The sequence below is a fragment of the Mustela erminea genome, chromosome X (assembly GCF_009829155.1).
Source record: "Mustela erminea isolate mMusErm1 chromosome X, mMusErm1.Pri, whole genome shotgun sequence".
NCBI classification, from domain to species: Eukaryota; Metazoa; Chordata; class Mammalia; order Carnivora; family Mustelidae; genus Mustela; species Mustela erminea.
In genome coordinates, this window is record NC_045635.1 from 34849399 (window position 1) to 34868044 (window position 18646).

Here is an 18646-nt window from a genome sequence, read left to right on the forward strand (position 1 = left end):
AGGCATTAGGAGGTAGGGCAGTAAAGTAAAGCAATTCTACAAGTACTCAGGTCTCAAACCAACCCACTGATTTAAGAAGGAATTTGCTCAGACTCTCCAGGATTAACTAAGACTTTAGCTGGCTAAACAACTCAAGAACACTAGTGATCCTAACCCGGATCTATTGCAAAGAAATTTCAGATCCGCCCAATGTGGGCTCATCCAGGTTCAAGCATTCTGCTTTACTGGGTATAATCGTCAGCTATGTCTACAATAATGCTGCGTAACAAGTCATCCCTAAACTCAGTAGTTTACCAAACAAACGTTTATTTATTCTGCTGCTGGGTCTACAGGTCATGTGGGGAAGTTCTGCTTCAGGCTCCTGAGTAGGTTGGGGGCCATGGGGGGCGGCACTCAATATGCTCTCACTCTCCTTGGACCCGTAGCTAGTGGGAACAGACCTGTAGACAGCAGAAGTACAAAGGTTTGAGAAGAAACACAAGACTGGCCCCCTGTCACTCCTGCCTACATACCACTGAACAAAGTAGGCCACTGGCTAAGCCCTGCATGGGCTTACCAAGACGCAGGGAAGTACGTGGCTCCCTGATCTTGTGAGGGGTACCAAAAAGTCACATGCCAGCCTCCTGCTTTGAAGAGTGATTGCCTCAACTCTTCTGACCCTTAGGATGGTAACTCACACAGTGAGTATCATATCGAGTGCCTACTTCTCATTAATTTCTTCCATCTTCACTATTTTGTTACTAAATGTAGAATTAAATAAGCGTTGAAGTGTCCTATGTATGTTTTGCTCTTGGAACACAGCGTTAAGGGTACGCTGCTTATTACTTATGAAGCAGATGAATTAGAGGGCCACACTGGAGCATAATTAATGATAAGAAAATTCCTCATTAGGTTGTGTTATAATAACTAATGACAACTACTGAGATTATTTTATCCATTTTAATAGGATTTTTGTATTGTTTTAGCCTAAGGTGGTTTTAGTTTAGGGGCTCAGGAATGCCCCCGATTTTTTTTTTCCTTTCGTAACTATGACTTAGGCTGATGAGAAGTCACCCTATGAGGTTTTCCAGGAATAGAATTCTTATATTAGGCAGAGGAAGGCAGTACAGGTGGCTGGGGGTTGAGGGGGAGGAGTAGGGGAGGAAGTCATCTGGTAAAGGGGCAGAAGCACAGATGCTTGTCACTCCTGACATACAGACAGGCCGGTGAAAGTAAAACGAAACAGTGTTCTAAGAGGAACCTGCCCGCTCCCTGACCCAACCCTGGGCTGAATGGAAGGCATTTTGCTCCGTCTCTATCAGGAGCCCTGCCCGCCTCTTGTAAGTGTCCTACCTGCCGGCCCCCCAGTTCATGTGGATTAGAAAATAGCATCCCCACCAGCAGTCCACTTGACCAGTCTTTCTCAAATCTGACTGGGTGCTGGGACCTGGGGTGAGCAAACATCAGGAGTTTGGGGTCCTTAGCCACTGGGACTGTTTGAACAGACTTCATGCCGGGCAGCCACTGAGAGGCACCATGGCTTTGGAGCAGGGGAATTCAATTCCCGGCTCCTCCACTTACTAGCTGGGAATGTGAATAGTCACATTCCCACGGCAGGTTGTTGAACTCTTTGGGCCTCAGTTTCATCATCCATAGAGTGGGAATAGGATCACTATACTGTGTGCACGCGCACACATGCAGAGCTGTTGATAATATCCAATAGGATGCACTTTAGAAAAAGGTTGGCCCTGCTCTTAGCACTTGGCTTTAACTCAAAAGATGGGAGTTAATGTGGGTCCACAATCACAGGGACCAACAGGTTCAGAATTCTGAATTTGTCATTTTTTAGGAAGGTCTTATGATGCGTTCACCATATAGTACATGAAACCCCATATACCCCACACTCAAACACACTAATGTTCCTTGCAGCAAAGTGTATGAATAGTCACATTCCCTGGGATGGAATAAGGCTCTAAACAGCCTCACCTGTGTTTGGCCCAGGTTTTGCCATCAAATGAGTTTTCGCCCAACCTTTGGGTTCAGAGCTTTGGGACCATTAGTACTGAGGATAAATGGGTATATTAGCAAGTTACAAGCATTCAGACCACAAGAGAAGAGACGGAGGCCATCGGAGTAGGAGAGGGGGTGAGGGGGACAGCGGGGGGTTGCCCAGAGGCCTCTTCTTTTGGGGGCTTAACGACCACCCTCCAGGGGCAGAGAGAGGATGAAGGCGAGTCGGAAACCGGCCGCCAGGCAGAGGATGGCGGGAAAGGAAGACAGACGGTTCCTGCATTCTGAGTAGCGTCATTTGACTCCCCAGACGCCTAGAAAATATTCATTCCCAGACCCCCTCTCTCAGCCACTATATAGCTGAATAAAAGGATGCAAGGCAATGAATAAATAAACAAACAGAGAGGAGAGAGGACAGCGGCTGGGGTCCACACCCGAGGAGAGGTAGATGGGTCAGACACCCCTTTCTCCCAGGCATTCCAGAAGGTGCCCTTGAAGGACCACTGGTGATGTCCGGGCTGGAGGTGCCTGGTCAAGTTGAGTATTCACCTGGCTGTCAACTGCAGGCCGGAGGGGAGCAGAGCTGGGGTGGGGTGACCCCTTTGCCAAGGACATCGGCATCTGGGGGGAGCAACCCAGCCCTTTCTCTCAGGACTTTCATAAGCCCCAGGAAGCAGATAATGCTATTATCCTGGGTTTTGTTCCCAGGTTCCTGATGGCAGCCTCTGGTGCATCGTTAGTAGCAACGCTGTGTGTGTGTGTGTGTGTGTGTGTGTGTGTGTGTGTGTTGTGTGTGTGTGTTGCCTATGTAACAACAGAGACACACAGAGAAAACAATGGTTTTCTCTAAGCCCCAAAGGGAGCAGCCCCGGTGCTTGGGAGCTGAGCTGAGGGAGAGAGAGTTGCATGTTCTCCTCCCCGTGTCTTTTCTTATTTTGCATTTCTCATTACATCCGCATGTCACGGGGCTGCTGGCTGATTTATAATTTATTGGTTTAGTGTCTCGCGGCAGGGAAAGGATGCTACGCTATATTTTTCAGGGACACTCAATTCAACTTTGGTGAAGCAGCCAGGGCCACAGCTGTGAGGGACACAGAAGGAAGATGGGTGAGAGGAGGCAGCCAGCGAGCCCCACACGGCTCGGCCAGTCCTGGCCCACTGCCACCTGCCACACGGAGACGCTGGCCTGCTCCGGCTTTTGATTGAGGTGGGGGCTTTCTAATCCAATTTCGGAAATTCCATCTCAAGCAGGCATGTAAACTGCATCGACAAGTCGGGGCACTGGGTTCCAAGGACCTGGTGCGTTCCTGCCTTCCAGGGCCTTCCATGGCCGACCCTGGGATGACGATTCATGGGAGAGGGATTTCACGAACAAATTCCACCAGCAGAAAGGGGTAAGGGAGTCCATTCGTTCGTTAGGACTGCTGTCACAAAGAACCACCCACTGAGAGACTTAAACAACAGAAAGGCGCTGTCTCATGGTTCTGGAGGCCAGAAGTCCAAGATCAAGGTGTTGGAGGGTTGCTTCCTTCTGAGGGCCGTGAGCGGGGCAGCTGTTCCAGGCCTCTCCCCGAGCTTCTTGTGGTTTGCTGGTGGTCTTGGATGTACTTCAGCTTGTGGCATCATCACCCCCATGTCTGCCTTCATGTCTGTGCAGTCTTCCTGAGTCCACACCTGTGTCCGAATTTCGTCTCTTTGTAAGGACTCTGGCCATATTGGACCAGGATCCCTGAAACCTGCTTACCTCTTTAAAGATCCTATCTCTCTATACTTTTTCATTCTCAGGCACTGGGGTTAAGACTTCAGTGTAGGAATTTGGGGGGCAGGGGTGGTCACAGTGCAACCCCTAATGGGAGGTGGGGAAGTGAAGAAGAAAGGAAAAAGACCAAGGCAGGGTGAAGTGCCACAAGGGGTCCCCCAGCAGGGAACTTGGGCTCAACTATACAAGGCATTCCTGGGGACCAGAGAGGGAGGTCACCTTCAGACATGCCCGACCGACCAGTAGACAAAGGAGTCAGAGTATCTGTGAAAAGAAACCCCCAGAAGGCTGTTGGTTCGTAGGCACTCCCAGCCCTCCCTGAGCCCAGAGCCCAAGGATGCTGGCTGTCGGGAAGCAAGGCCCCTGGAAAGTGGGGTGCCCGGGAACAGAAGAAGGATTTCGCGGAGGCATGGGGAGCACTGGGAGCACCTGTCGTGAGCCTTCAAGTTCCTTCTCTGCCAGAAGTCACTCATCGCCTCTTTGTTGTGCTGCCTCTCGCAGATGGCGGACACATGCCCATCCACCCCAGGGCCTGAAGGGGAGACAAATCCTGAGAGATGAGAGCATTCACTCCCAGAAAAGCCTAGATCGATGCTGAAAAGCCAGTTGTGTCTGCTAGCTTTTCGCCAGCGGTGGCTTGGAGCACCAGGGAGTGGGGGTGGGGCGGGAAGGGGGGGGTTAATCTACAGACAGGCAAGGGGACTGACCGTTCTGGTGTCAAACAGGAAGAAGGAAATACACTTCGGGAAAAGTGGTAATGATCGACTCTTGGGGTTAGAATCACGGTCTTTGATTGAATAACATGGCAGGGTTCTGATTCAATAGTAATCTGATTTGGTGGCACACCAATAATAAATTCTCCAGCAAACTGAAAAATTCTGTAGGGTAATGGAAAGCATTCAAACCCCATGGTTTTCATTGAATTAAATATGAAAATGTATCATACAATCGATATTGCAATATTTGATTCAATCAGCATTTGGGGATGGGAACCGTTTTCTCCCATTTGTTCTTATGCTGTCGCAAAATATTTCAATTTGCTTCAGAATTTATTATTGACAAATCACCCTAACGGCCGTTGGGGGTTGAGGTGGGGAGCTTGTCACAGAGGATTGGCAGCTGAGAAATGTTGGGGCCAACCCTGGGCCTGGAGAAACAGCCAGGGACTGTGGAAAGCTCAGGTGAAATTCCAGAAGGGAGCTGATTATGCATGGCAAGGGGAGACAGGAGGACATTAGTCATTGGGAGACGGAGTCAGGACAGGTTGCCCGCCTTTCCTCCAGATGGGGGCTACTGTCCTGAAGCATCAGCTTGCCCTGGACCAAATTAAAAGTTAGGCAGAGGGGACACCCCACCTCCTCTGCTCTCTGAGACTCTGGCCCCTTCACCAGGAAAGGGCTTTCATCCACAAACCAGCAGTGAGTGCCTTAAAGCAGCGATGGTCCTGGTGGCCATTTCTTTAGGGCTGGACTGGAATCCGCAGATCTTGGCTAGGTTCATGAGGGCTTGTGGGGTCAAGGGTCAGCTCCAGGCTGGCTAGTCCAGAGCGGCCCTGCTGACATGTCCGAAGGCTGGCTGGCCTTGGCAATGGCTATGACAGGACCATGTGTCTCTCAGCTCCCAGTGGACTCTCCCAAGCCCAGAACACAGTGGCATCCAGGTGTAGCGGGAGGACAAGCCTCAGTGTGCAAATGTCATTCGAGTTCGTGCTTGCGACACATTTGCTGAGCCCCCATCGGCCGGAGCGAGATACAAGGACAGCTCGGATTCGAGGGGTGGAGGAAAGCTTCACCTCCTGATCCGTGAATTCACAGTGCAAGGACATAGACTCAAGGAGGGGAGGTATCTGTGGCCACTTTTGCAAATGGCCATCATTAGCATCATTTCTTTTCAGGTGCTTATCATAGCCCACCTTCTGTAAAACTAGGGACAGGAAGCTGCTCTCTCACTAGCCCAGAGCTCCTGGAGGGCAGGCTATCTTTGCTTTTTTTTTTTTTTTTTTTTTTTTGGTACCCAGCAAGCTCGAAAAAATACTTTCTGGATGAACTATGTAAGTATAATTATATAATTTTACAAGAAGGAATATTTCTAGAAATACATTCATACTAACGAGTTAAATAATCAAAATGGCATGCCTTACAAGAGTATTTGCATTTTTAAGCTAATGGTAGGCAAAGGGCACAGCTTAGCATAAACAGAAGTTCTGGGTAGAATTTTAGGAATCCCTGATGGGTGGCTATTTTAGAAAAGAGGGTCTATCCCATATTCCTCAAATTGTACCGTTAGACAAATTTCTACTCCACTTCTAAGTATGGCTGCCTATCTGAGGCTCCTGGTGTGGGTGGGAGGCTTGATGGGCATTGCCCCATTTCCCAGGTCTTTAAATTAGTCACCCATGGAGTTCTGGACTGCCCCCAAACCCCGGCTCCAAGCACGCTTAGGAAAAGATAGAAAGAGCTAGCAGGAGTTCGCTGGAATTGGGCGAGACCAGCTGAGACCAACAAACTGGACCCAAGAAGCCCGTAATCAGTCAACCAATTGGACACATCCCAAACTTATTATGCGTCCGTAACTGCCTCAGACACTAGGGATAGATCAGTGAGCAAGACAGACCAAGTCTGTTCTTGTGGTGCTCCCATTCTAACGTCTGAGCCAAAGACACTGAAGCCAGAGAAAGCAGGAGCCAAGAGCTATCCCAGAGGAGAGTTTGGAAAGCATTCAAATCCTGAGCACTGAGGTGGGTGGCGTGAAGTCTTCCAGCTCAGCTCCCCGCAGTCCCCAGCGCTCTCTCCACACACGGCGGCTCGCAGCAATGTGGAAGGCAGAACAGCACAGGCGTCAGGCTCCTGGGAAAGGAACCCAAGACAGGCAAGGCGGATGTGCGTGCCATGCCCAGGACTTTCGAAGCATACATCCTCATCACTGTTCTGAGCATTTCACGTGTATGAACTCATTTAATCTTCACAACAACACCGTGACTGTATCAGCCAGCTTTGGCGGCGTAACAATCACAAAACTGTAGTAACATACAACAATTAACACTTTTTCTGTATTTACAGGATTCAGCTGATGCGGGCGGGGCTGGGCAACTTGGCTGATCTTGCCTGCACTTGCCTGTGCGCCTGGGGTGAGCCAATCTAGGCTGACCTCCGCTCTGAGGGGGCAACTCAGCCCTGCTCCACCTATCCCATTGTCCAGCAGGTGTGTCTTTATGGCAGTGACAGAGGCATAAGAAAGCAAGCCCCCAGCCCAAACTTCCAGCATCAGCCGCTTCACATCTGCTAACTTCCTGCTGGCCAAAGATGTCACATAGCTGAGCCCAGAATCAAGGAGGTGAGGGTGGCGTTGGGGGAGGGGGGTACAGGGAGGCATTAGCAGAGCAATCTGCTACAGCAGGAAGGCAGTGGAAATTACAAGACAAAGGGCATAGATTTAGGGAGGACAGAAGAATCAAGACCAATAAGGTAATCTACCACAAGGAAGCAGGTATGACCATTAAGCCCATTTTACAGATAAGCAAGATGAACCCAGAAAGTGCAAGATACTTGCCCAAGGCAGCCCAGGTAGTAACTGGTGTATCCAGAACTTGACCTCAGAACATCTGCTCTTACCAGCTCCCCTTCACCATTTCACTTCTTAGCTCTAGCTTAATCCAAAGATAAATCTAAGAGTATGGGATATATGGACTGTGTCTCCTGCAGGAAATCCTCCATAAATACTTTTTTCTTCCAGCCTTTGGCAGGCATTAAGCCACAGTGCATTCAAGGTTAGACTCCCAGTCAAATACCCAGAGTTTGGGAATTAAGTGTTATTTGGATGTGGAGCCACATGTTTTAACAATTAGCCGCGCTGGGTTTTGACATGTGAGGAAGCTGAAGAACCTGGTGAGGACACAGCTTGATGGGAAGGTTTCTCTCCCTGCTGTGGGGGTTGGGGATTGCTGAGGAGGGGTACAAAGCAGCACCCCAGGCGGGGCTGAGTTTCACACAGAAAATCAGTTTGGTCCTTTAAGTGCAGAGGAGAAGCAGCAATCCAGAGTTGCCTAACATGGAGTAGGGCCTCTTAAACTTTTTGGGGTCACAGACCTTTGGAGAACTGATGAAAATGAAGGACACTCCTACCAGTCCCATCTGCAGTAAGGTCGGGCTATAACAATTTTAGGCTGGACAGTTTCCAAAGCAGATGTCCATTTCAGGTCTGCAAATTTCAGTAAGGAGCTCATAGGCTGTTTAACTTGAACCACGCAAATTCCTGGCATCCCCTTCCAGAACAACTTGAGGCAAAATACACCCCTGGCTGGATTCCAAGTCAAGGGGGTAGGGGGTCTTCTTTAAAGACGAAGCCTCTGCCCCTCTATTCCAGCCTCGTCCTAGCGACTCCAGCGATGTGACCGGAAGCCCACACTTCTATCCCTCCACTCCCACAGCCGGCTAGAGGGGACCAGCCGTGGTAATGTCAGTTGCCCCAGGAAGCCACAGATTTCCAAAGATTCATTTCTGGCCTGAGTCCAATTGGGAAAGTCTTAGGACATTTCTATGGCGAGAAGCGGTCAGGTATAATCGTTAAGATTGTAGATTCTGGAGCCAGGAGCCGAAAAATGATCAAATCAATCTTTTCTCCCTTGCATATCTCTCTCTCAATCTCCCTATCCCTCCTGCCTCTCCGCTTGCTAGAAGAAAAGAAGAAAACTCCTCTCCATTCTCCACTGGCATTCATTTCTCAAATCTTACGAAGGACTTCTGATTGGCCCCGGTTGGGTCATATGATCCCCTCGGTTCGATCGCTTGGGCCTGATGATTGGCCAGGCCACGGTCACCTGACTGCTCTGTGGCCCGAGCACTGGTGGGGCCTTGGGACCTATCATCTCCTCCCAAATGGCCCGGGGATGGCAGAGCAGGTGTTGTGCAACTTAGAGAGTGGAGCACGACAGGCTGACCCAGCAGGGTCCAATTATTGAGCACTGTGACCAGACAGAGCGCCCTGTGAAGCTCGCTGCTGTGCTGGCTGCTGGGACGGGATGTTGTGGGAACATGGCTTATTGGGCTGGAGTGTTTCTCAAACTCCCAAATCACCTGGAGGGCTTATTTAAACTTGAGTTGCTGGGCCCCACCCCCAGAGTACAAATGGCAGAATGTGCATTTCTAACAAGTTCGCCTAGCAAGGAGCTGCTGCTGGTGGTCCAGACTTTGAGGCATACAGGCAAATTGCCTAGTGCGCCCTCTAAAAAGACCCCAGAGAAATCTCTGTCTGGTCTCCGTATTAATCTACAATGAGTGTTGCTTCTGACCAATTGCTTTCTTTTGATTTGTACAGACACTGGATCTTATCCATCATGTCTCCTGCTTTGGGCTGGCCTCTGGAAAGCTCAGGGCTAACCATGTGGCCCCGTTCTGTCATATGTCTACAGAGCCACAGAGCCTCAAGTTCATCCACTAACCTTAACCTTAGCTTCATTTTTTACTCTCATTTCTGTTTTCCCTTCAATCTAAAAAATGATTTGGTTGAAAGTGACGGAAACCAACTTGACCTATGTTGAGCAAAAAAAGGAAGATTGATGACAAGAATACCGGAGTGTCCCGTGAAAGAGGAATGTGGTAAGATCCAGAAACAGCTGGAGCGAGGGACCACTCGCGATCCCCCCACTTGTCACTTTGGCTTCCCACTTCCTTTTCATTGCCCTCTCTCGCTACAGCCTGGCTTTCTCCCCTGGGTGGAAACATGGTTACCAGTGACTCCTGGGCTTTACCTCTTCTTCTCAGTCTGCTGCTCTGATGCTTTTCCTCCTCCAGGTTAAAAACAGCTCTGCTTGACCCCGTCAAGTCAGGTGCCTATCCCCCAGCCAATTGGCTGTGGCAGGGGTACGGTCATCTTATGCAGAATGCCTGCCCTGCTATAGGATGAGCTTGAATTTTGGGGGACTGTGACTCTCATACGAGGAATTGACTGGTGTGATTATGGAGACTGGCTAGTCGAATCTGTAAGGTGAAGCCACAGGCAGACCTGGAGAGAGACAGTGTTCCAGTCTGAAGGCCATCAGGCAGGAAAAGCCAGTGTTGCAGATGAAGTTCAAGACCACCTTCTACAAAATCCTCTCTTGCTCGAGGAAATGAATCTTCTTCTATTCAGAATTTCAACTATTTTGGTACAGCCCACCCACAGTGGGAGGAATAATCTGCTTTGGCCAAAATTTACTGCTTTAAATGTCACTCTCATCCAGAAACAACCTCACAGAGACACCCAGAGTAATGTTTGGCCACATTTGGGGGCATCCTGTGGTCATTCAAGTTGACACCTACAATTAACCATTAGAGATACCTTCTTTAAATGGTGTAAATTACATTTTCTTTCATTTCTGAATCCTCAGCACCTAGCCCAGTGCCTGTCATATGATAAGAACTTAGTCAATGTCGCATGAATAAATGCACAATTGTATTTTTAATGGAGGGTGGGAAAAGGGGGAGTGGTAAGCTTCGTCATTTAAAGGAATTCTGAGATTAGACCGACTACACTGGAATGTGAGGAATTACACCCTAATTCACTCAACTGATAGGTTCTGACTTTAATTTATTGGATCTCCTTAAAGCCCTCTGTAAAGAGGTTTGGTGGTTTTAAGTTTCCTCCTTCCTCAAAGACCAGGGCGGTGATGGAGACACATACTTTTGTGACAGAGATGAGAATTTAGCACTCTGTTCAGCCATCGGCCCCTGAACTTCCGGCTCAGTGCGATTCTTCCCAGGTGGTCTGAGGAAACGGAACCCAGTCTCCCACATCTGAACTCAAGAGGTGGGCAGCACCTTTTCACGGCTGAAGAGGCCATGTGACAGGAAACGCATCCTGCAGTATGTCCCAGCAAAGTCATCAAGTCGAAGGTGGCCACTTCCCATTCCCAGAGCTGCCCCTCCCCCTATGTCCGGCCTGCGTGCAAGGGTGAGGAGCCCCTGTGTCTACAAATGCATTGTCAAGTTGCATTTTTTTTTCTCCAGTTGAGAGCCTCTCGTAGCAAAAGTTGCTGCCAGCTAGCTACATTGGAAGGTGGTTCCAATGCCACATTGGAGTGGAAAGCAGTTGCTGGGATCCTTTGTTCACATCTTACACCGAAATTTTCGAAACATGTAGAGAGTCTATGCTGGAGGTTGAAGAGGGGCTCAGGAAATCAGCTGGCTTCTGGTTTACTCACTGGGCCTCAGTTGCCCCATCTACAAAATGGGCATGATAATAATGCATAATGTTGCTGTGATCGTTCAATAATATAGGTTATTAAATCTCTCTTGAACATGGTTTATTGAATACCCATTATACGTCCACTACGTAGACAGGGTCCTCCCCGCCTTATGGACATTTAAGGAAAATGAGCTGGGCAGCCCTGAGCTGTGCCTGAAGTTGTAGGTCAGGGCAGTGGCTGCCATCATGGCACAAGAGGTAGCAAGTGTCCCCATGAGATCTGAGACACATGGGTACAGGCAGGGGGTTACCTTTAAGGGGACACAGGGGTAAAAACTCCACCCGACATGCACAGCAGGCATAACCACATTAAAATCCATTAGATAAAAGAAATTCAACATTAAAATATTTTAGGAAAAATGATTTAAGTTCTAGAGGAACATAAAGAACATTATCTCGGTTGCTCACAAACACACCAACAACAGAGATGGACGCACGGTCGAGGCTCAATAAATGTACATGTCTAGGTATCGGTTTGGGGGTAAGCAGAGTGATGACAATGTGGAAGACTTAAAACTTGCCTTCTGAGTCTCAGATTCCAATCCCACATTTGCAGTTCACTGACTGTACCTGTACCTTCATCAGCACATCCAGTAATGATTTTGTGAGCACCTACTATGTGCCAGGCATCCTTCTAGCCCCGGGATACAGCTGTGGGGAAAAAATAGACCAAAAAAATCGCTTACCCTGGAGTTGCATTCTAGTGGGTAATAGACAGATGATAAACCAATAAAAGATACAATGTCAGTTACAGGTAAGTGTCATGAAAGAAAAATTTTAAATAGAGAGAAGCCATAGGGACTGGAGGAGGGAGTTGCTGTTGGAAAAATCACTTCATCTTTCTAAGCCTCGACTTTCTCCTCTGTGAAGTGGGGAATAATCTCCCTCTCATCGGATTCCCTTGATAAATTACTCTAGATAGTCTAGCTAAAGTGACTAATAACACCTGGGAGGACCTCAGTGAATGTGCCCTCCACAGTCCCTGCCTGTACCAACAAAAACCACCCAGTCAGTGAATGCTCAGAAGAAGCATCTTCCTTGTGGCTCCTCAGTAATGCCCCTGGTCTTCTTGGTCTGTATCTATCTCAAGAACATCATCTTACGGTAGAAGATTCCAGGCCTTTGTTGTAATCTAAGCGGAAGCACCCCGTATTGTGGGAAATGCAGACTTAGGTACTAGACAGACGTGAATTTCAATCCCGACTCTGGCTCTACCAGTTGTCAGACCTGGATTGTTATTAAACCAGAAATTACAGGGGCGCCTGTGTGGCTCAGTGCAGAAGCGTCCAACTCTTGGTTTGCACTCAGGTCATGATCTCAGGGTCATGGATTCAAGTCCCACATTGGGCTCTGCGCTCAGTGGGGAGACTGTTAGAGACCTTCTCCCTCTCCCTCTGCTCCTCCCCTTGCATTCATGCTTTCTCACACTCTCTCTGGCTCTCGAATAAATAAATAAAATCTTTGCACAGTACCTACAATGGTGGAGTAGGGAAAGGGCTGAAGGACACGAGCACTGAGAACATGCCCCATAGGTAGTGGGTGCTGTGCCTATCCCAGCTCCTTCTCTTCTCCTTCAAGCAGTGGAGGAATGGATCGTCATCTCCAGAAGGCCAGCTGTTTATGCCCTCCCTGGTATCTGTCAGGTGCCAGGAGATAACCTTCACCCCCGGAGAGGCTGATGAACAGACTTCAATGCAGACGACACGCGCAGAGATGCTGACAGGTGGCAGGAACCACACAGGGATACCGAGGCACTCTGAAACTAGGAGCAGTTGGAAGCCGTTAGCACCCTTAGGGACAAGGAGAGGGAATGGCGTGATAGGAGAGTCCGGTGGGGAGGTGGAACCTTGAACCGGGTGGTGGGGGTGGTCCTCGAGCAGGAGCTGCAGCTCCGGGGATGGGAGGATGGGATGGAGGACCCAGGCTTCTTTGTAGCAGGGAGGGGCTGAAGGAGAAACACCCTGACCTCTTCCTCCTCCCACCTGCCATCTGTGGCTTGGGACAGGCCAAGACCAAAGGAAAGTCAGCGGGCAAGAAGCCCGATGATGTCAGTCCACAGAGCTGGGTCTCTGGAACGCAGAACGTCATGGAAAGTGGTGAAGAGTCGATCTAGGATGGCAAAGAGCACACACCTGTACCATGATGTTGGCTCCTAAGATCCTGCTAAGCACCAGCTGTTTCTGGACAAATGCGCTTCTCCCATCAGAGCGGACCTGCAGATCCACCCCGAAGAGTGGCCAGGGTGGGGCCTGAGAATCAGCATTTCTGACCAGTTCCCACGTGGGGTTGATGCTGCCCATTTGAGGACCGTACTTGGAAGTCTGCTGCTTTACAGCACAGCCTCTCTGGCGAGCAGCTGCCCCTTCTGCCTGTACTTAACATTGAACTGGCTCTTACTGGGCCCTGGGACAGCTCCAAGGGCCCGCAGGACCCTGGACAGCCATCCGCAGCGGCCGTCAGCTGACAGCCAGAGGGCCCCAACCCTGTCAGTTCTCACACACGTGGGCGTGCACAGACACACACGCGCACGAACGCGCACACACACACACACACACACACACTGATTAGCTGCACCTGGATGCCTGGCCCGTTTCCTAGGGGAAGATGAGTCAACCACTCCTCGGGGCCAGGCGACATCCTGTGCTCGGGCCAGGAGGTCACAACTCCTGGTCACGCGACATTGCCTCTCTGCAGGCAGCCCTGCCAGCCTGCAGCTTCCCCTGACATCTTTGTTTTAGAGGAAATGAACACAGAAGGCGGCCGGGTCCCTGCCAAACTGGGTCAACCATGCCCCCTTCATGGGTCCCCCGATAGGCTGGGACCCATCAGAGAGCTGCCCCCCCACTTCCCGTTCTCACCCGGCTCCTTTTCTGACCCGTCCCTTATCTCAGCTTCCTGCTTGGAGAGTGTCACTCTGGCTAGAGTCACATATGAGGCACCCCACAGAGTGTCAGCGGTGGGAAAGGCCTCCCGGGAACACATGCTTTTGCCAGGTGTGGGGGGGAGCTCCTTCTGGTGGTCCTCACCCCCACTCTCTACCATTACAGTTTGGCTCTTGAGCTCACCTTCCTGTGCCCCCTCCCTCCAACCCCAGCCTCAGAACCACAAGAGACCAAGTCCTGGCCAATCAGCACAGCCATTCCCCCTGGACATGGAGCTCAGTCCTGGGCTGGGTCTGAACTCCAGACAGGGGCAATCAGACTGATATCCTGGAACAGGTGTGCAGAGCCCAGAGCAGCAGCTTAGGAGAGCCAAAGACACGCAACTCTCGCGTGACTTGAAATTGCCCACCCGTGGGAATACTGGTACCATGGAGAAATTGGCAAATGCTACAAATCCAAGCTTTTTTATTCCAAGAGCCAGTTGTGAGACATTTACCAACATACAACTGCTGGGGAAGGAGCTCTGTTTCCATGAGATGGCTAAATGGGAAGGCTGTGAAGGCAAGAACTTCCTGTTCTACCCAGAGAGTGCTGTGAGCTACAGCAGAGAATGACCACAATGTAGGGAGAAGCAGAGGCAAGAATAATGGGAGAGAGAGAATGATGCAAAGAAAGAGAGAGCTGACATTACAGTGTGTGCCCCTGGATGCAGCCATGCCTAAACCCCAAACTACCCCAGGTATATAAAACTAAAATTGCATTAGCTCGTTTGACTTGGGTTTTTCCCTCAAGCAACCCGAGGAGCCCTGCCTGAAATGGGGCTTGGGAGAAATTATCTTCCACTTGGGAATTCCTAAGATGGTCACCAACAAAAAGACAAGCTTTCTCCATCCAAAAAGGAGTCAGTCTTCTCATGGTTCCCGGATGGAAGGGCACGGAGCCCGATCAGCCCCTGCCAAGCAGAATGTGTGGCATCTAGGATATGTCTCCCCAGGGCTGTATCATGACTCCAGCCGGTGGGGGCAGGGGCACCCCAAGGGTTGGGCAACAAGCTCAGAGAATTCACCACCCCCACTGTCACTATCATAAAGCTGCAGCTGGACCCCTCTGGCTTCCATTATTGTGAATTTTAGGATGCAAGTGTTTACAGTTGGCCCTCTGGGGGAGCAGAAACTGCCACCCCAAAATATGCCTCTTTGGCATCAGGATTAATTGTAGGCTGATGATTTTTAAGGAGCAATAGACACAGGAGAAGCTCTAAAAACCACGTAGAAGCTACCTTTTTGTAGAGACATTTCCTCGTACAAGGGAACTTCGCATTCGTTAAGAGTATCTCCTTTTCTGTACCAGGAAGAGGATGATGACGGGGAAATCTCTAGAAACTCTTATCGATGATGAAGGCAACAGCCTAAATCTGTGTAACACCTTTACTCTTGATTATTGTGCTTTGCCGGAAAACCTCCCAGAACCTGCCTCCCCTCCCCCAACATCTTCTATGGTCTTTAGCTGGAGATAGTATTTAAGGGGGTGGCTTGGGCCAGTTTGAACTTACTCAGTTTTCCGGGGTGTCTCCCATGTACCTTGGAGGTATGCATATTATCAAATGTCTGTTTTTCTCCTGCTAGTCTTCTATTGCGGGTGGCGGAGGGGGGAGGATCTCAGCCGAGAGAAGGATTAGAGGGAAAATAAAGTTTCCTCTCCTATAGCTCCCTTCCAGCCTGGAGGTCTCCAAATGAACCCATCCTGCCAGTGCTGCTGGCCCAGGTCAGCTGGGCACACCAGCCCTCTGGGGAGGAGCAGGGCCAGCAAGTCACAGAAGACCCCCATATTGTCTGTAGCTGAGAAAGGGCATGACAGTGCCTGCATCCCAGGGGACATTACGGTGCACTTCCAGCTACCGGCAGCCACCGCACCGCACTGGAGAGCCCACCTGTTAAGCCCCTCCCTCCAGGGCATCCTTCGTAGTCCCAGCCCCAAAGGCGGGTAGCGTTAGACCCTTGAGAACCTCTGACGCTTTCTGAAGTGTCTACTTGTGTTCGGGGTCACTCCCCCAATCTTTTTCCTGATCGTGACTGTCCCCCTCGTTTGCCACACATTAGTTATCACCCCTCCCCTCCCAACTTTTCTCCCATTTCTGATGGCCACGAAACCCTGACAGCAGACGTTCTAGGAGGGAGGAGAAAGAGGAGAGACTGTGGTTTCATCCTGAACCCTGGGCTGGGCGGGATAAGGAGGGTGACCCAGCACAGGGACAGGGCAGTGGGCTGAGCCCTAGGAGGATGGGAGAGAGAGAGAGAGAGACAGACACATGGCATGACAGATGGCCCTCTGGTAGACAGAAAGGGGTCCTGAGGCAAGAGGGTGGCCTGCCGAGGAGGGCCCAAGGGTTCAACCCCTCATCGGCGCCTGCCTAACCTCTGCTTGCCCAGACCCAGCCTGGGTGCACGCACATGCACACTCCCCACACACTTGCACACTCCACAGAAACACATACTGCAGAGACACCGTGCACAAACACATACCGGGCACACTACACAGGCAGACACGCAAACACCTGCACCAGCACACACACATATAAAGGCACACACTCACAATTACATATGCACACACAGCCTGCCTGTGTGCACACGCTCACACACCTGCTTACCACTCCTGCAAAACCCCAGCTCCTAAAGCAACCGCAGGGACGCTTCCTGGACCAAACCCCTTCCCTGTGCCCAGACTCAATGTCATCTTCCGTGTCCCCACGACCACCCCAGCACCCCCACCCCAAGGAGTTGGACCACATTTCCCACTTCTCCCCCAACCCCACGCTTGTTTTCCTTTCCTGTGCGATTTTTAGTTTCCATCTGTCATCCTAGGTCATTAATCCCAAAACAGAAGGCCAAAGAAGCGTACCCCTCATAGCCAAGCCATTAACTAATTGCAAAAGGTACGGATCCCATCGCCATAATCCCATGGCGGCCACCCGCCCCGCCCCGTGCCTGGCTTCAGTTGTGCTGATAAAAAGGACGAGGCGAGGCGCCTGCTGCTCGCCTGGATGGCCCTGCCGTGATGGATGGCCTGCATCCGGATGGGGGGTGGGTCAGGCTGAAGATAGGGGCTGGCAGGTGCACAGGAGCAGGAGCGAGTGGCTAGCTGCTAGGACAACTGTTTCTCCAGCTGAGAAAGGGCCAAGACTCCCTGTGGCCCCAGGGAGAGCAGGCCTCTGAGGACAGACCCAGGTGAGAGAGCCTGCACGAATCCCAGCCCCCTCCTTCGAACGAAATGTTTTCTCACTTGTCAGCAAGTTCAAGGAGACTGGCTCTCGATGGGCCACCCACGGTCTGCAGGCACAAACCTTCTCTCTGACGGTGGTCCTTGAGGGCAGGAGGTGTCCCCGAGCTTCCCTTCACCACCACGGGAGGCTCAGAAGGCCACCCGGGCCGCGTGCGGGGACTCTGTGATGGCCTACTTCCCTGCAGGGGTGGTCGGCGAGTCTGTGTGCGTGCGTGCGCGCGTGTACATTCTGCTTCTCCACTTCCAGGAGCAGAATAAATTGCCGGATTGACAAACCTCCTCCGTCGTTGTTGCGCACAGGGCCCGTGGGGCGGCTGTGGCTACGGTTGCAGTCAGCTGACCTAATCCATTTATCTTATTTATACCGTGTTCCATTTTCCATATGCGGAGCAGGGGGCCTCCTGGATCTGGTATGCAAATTAGACACAATGATTTGCAAATGAGCAGAGGCCTGACACTTTTAAAAATTATCATTAAGAACCCCGCCACCCTGCCACTGGGTGGGAGGAGGGAGGCTGAAACGGAAAGCCTGGGATGCGCAGCCTTCTTCCCTCCCTCTCCCCGCCTTCCTGAAGCCTTGCTGACCCCTGGCCCCTTACATATCCACTCCATTGCTCCGGGGGTGATGGGCACAGGCATCACCAGGGAGGAAGAGGCTGTCAGAAGATTCACAGAGAATAACAAGACCAGAGAGGGAATTCCAAAGGACGCCTAGCACACGCATGCTTCGGAGTCCCACAGCCCGCTTCTCAGTGAACAGAAGACACAGGTTCTCTAACCCAGTTTTTATTTGTGGGAGAAGGTTGAGGAAGTGAGGTTCATGAATGACGAATCCTTAGGGCCTTTCTTTAGGGCAAGCAGGGACCTGTAGACCTCCCAAGAAGATAATCACTGCTCAAATTGTTCTCAAACAAGCCTTCTAGGACCAGCTCTGAACTCATATTGGAACAGTGGGTACTACATTATAACCCATGAGATAGATAGATAGATAGATAGATAGATAGATATCATGACGCAACATTCTAGAATCTTCTTTCTCCGTCATTCTCCTTTCCAAACCCCCTTCAGGCAGATGTGTCTGTTCAAAATGACGGCACCTGGGCCTTGCTTAGTCTTTCCCGGTGGCCCATACCTAAGAAAGTGACAAGTGATTGAGGCAAAAGAAGACAGAGTATCTGATTCTGAATCTTCCTCAGGAACTCCAAGAGGTACATTGATTGTGAGGCACTGGGTATGGTCTCCCAAAACATCCTGGAGAGTGAGTCACCTCTGATGGGCTGACAGAGACCAGTGCCTGGGAACCCGGGGTTGAGAAATGGGACGGTATGGCAACGCAAAACTTTTCCTTCTCCATGCAGGAACTACGGCCCTTCTGATTTCCCCTACTCTGGCCTCCAGCAGCCTGCTGTGTTGTTTTCTAGTGTTCCCATTTGAGAAAGGAACCTCATTTTAGTTCAAAGTTCTGTGGATTAATTTGAAGCCGGCGTCTTACTTTTTTTTTTAATACGCTGGAGAA

General features: G+C 50.6%; 1 long non-coding RNA gene across 1 annotated transcript in view; it reads right to left on the minus strand.

Annotated features, from left to right (window-relative positions):
* Window positions 1-11087: 11087 nt before the first annotated feature.
* LOC116583361 overlaps window positions 11088-18646 on the minus strand; it is a 35119-nt gene continuing 27560 nt past the window's right edge. Inside the window, exons 2-3 of the long non-coding RNA XR_004282695.1 lie at window positions 12442-12731; window positions 11088-11620 (exon numbers count right to left, since the gene is read on the minus strand). This is a non-coding gene — a long non-coding RNA (uncharacterized LOC116583361). The remainder of the gene's footprint in view (window positions 11621-12441; window positions 12732-18646) is intronic.